The sequence below is a fragment of the Fopius arisanus genome, unplaced genomic scaffold (genome assembly GCF_000806365.1).
Source record: "Fopius arisanus strain USDA-PBARC FA_bdor unplaced genomic scaffold, ASM80636v1 scaffold00462, whole genome shotgun sequence".
Taxonomy (NCBI): domain Eukaryota; kingdom Metazoa; phylum Arthropoda; class Insecta; order Hymenoptera; family Braconidae; genus Fopius; species Fopius arisanus.
In genome coordinates this window covers 14,048-16,002 of record NW_011888201.1, presented here as the reverse complement: position 1 = coordinate 16,002, position 1,955 = coordinate 14,048, and positions in this window count along the sequence as shown.

The following is a 1,955-nucleotide window of genomic DNA, read 5'->3' as shown; positions in this document are numbered from 1 at the left end:
ATTGAATTTGGGTAGGTTATTGTTTTGAATTTGATATTATTTTTGATTATTATTGCCGTCCCACCTGCGAACATTGAGTTATTCCTATCTGATCTGATTAGGTTATAATTATGAAATTTAATTTTGTATTTTTTGTTTAATTTGGTTTCGCTAATTAAAGCAATATCTACGTTATGCTTATCTAGGAAGGATTGTAAGAAAAATCTTCTCTGCAATCTCACGATTGAGTTAACATTGATTGAGAAAATGTTTAATCCATCAATGTATGGTGGATTTTCATTAATATTGGAAATTTGAGGGTTATTATTTGCCATCGTGAATGAGGTTGAGATGGGCCATAATTTTTTCTATATTGTTTTTATTAATTTCAGTTTGCTCTCTAACCGGTTCTATGGCGGAATGTATGGATGATGAGATTGCTGAGATTATTTCTCGTTTCATTTGAATTATCCATGTCGGTATTGTCGGATCAGGATTTGGCGGTAAATTTGAAAGTTCGCGCGGTAAGTTGCTATTTGAATTTGTAATTATTTTCCGAGAAGCGGAGTTATGTATATTGGACGCATGAATTTGTCGATTCCTTGATGCAGCGGCCTCTGCATAGGAGAGATTGGGATTGATTTTATTAACAATATTATTTATTTTCGTTGTACGATTTTTCATTACGATTTGTTGATCGTTCTCAACTATTTGAGAGGCTTTTTTGTAATAGGGACAACCTTTGTAGTTCGCTGGGTGTCCGTTCATGTTACAATTTGCGCATTTTAGTAATGTTTTATCTGCATCTTTGCCAAGAGGGCAATTACCTGGTTCGTGATTGTTACTACATTTGACGCAACGAAAATCTAATGAGCAACTACTGCTGGAGTGGCCTAATCGTTGGCAGCGTTTGCATTGAAATATGTTTTTTTTTTTGAGGGGTTCCCATGTGATTTTCTGGTATAGTAACCTATTTATTTTAATAATGTCCGCTATTTTTGAATCTGGAGAAAGCTGGACTAGGAAGCCAAAATAATCCGTTTTTTTGCTAAAAATGGTTTTAGTGACTTTCAGAATCTTTACGTTAGTCAGATTCAGATCTACTAGTTCTCTGAGAATTTCCTCATCGGTATAATCGCCGTATAGATTTTTTAAAACTATAGTTTTAACTTTTTCGTTTTTAGGTGTGTATGTATAAAATTTGATGTTTTTAGCTTTCAATAAATCTATAAATAACTTATATGTATCGGTGTCTGCCGCGAAAATCGATACGTATTTTGAATCTTTAGGGTGTTTCAAATAAAATTTGTTTTTATTACCATTTAAAGTGTTTAAGATACTGGCAAGGTCCTTGAGAGGTATTCCTGTTGTATGGATAGGGGGAGGTCGTTGACCTGCGCTCTTTTTCTGTATTTGCTGTTGGGTAGGTTCATCTGTGGTTCGATCCTCTGCTTCGCTCCCTTCTTCATCAGAGATGTCGAATAATGGTTCGAATTGGTTGTTGACCTCGGTAGGGGATTTTGCAGGAGAAGTCTCACTTGCTCTTCTTTGTGTTGATGTTTTTCTTTTGCTCGGTGATATCCACGGGTTTTGATTCCCCGAATTCTGTTGACTATTCTCCAAAATTGTAAGAGTTTCGTCAGAATTATTTCCCATCGTGTTTCCTCTGTTACGAGGAGTAGGTTTAATTTTAGATGTGGAGGGGGTTGGGCCCAGTCCTCGTCTTCCGTATAGCGCTCTAGTTTCCTTGAGCTCTTTTTCGATCTTTTTATCAATGTAATTTGTTGTCACATTGGGTTTATAAAGTTTTCCAGACAGACCTGATGTGTTATCTGAGCCAGTTTCGTTCAGTTTTCTTTTATTTGATGTTCTGGAATTCTGTATTTGGCCGCGGCCTCTTCCTTTAGCATGATCCATGCTGATGGTGGTGGAGTAGCCGCTACCCTCCGCAGCACATTCCTTTTCACGGTGTTTGC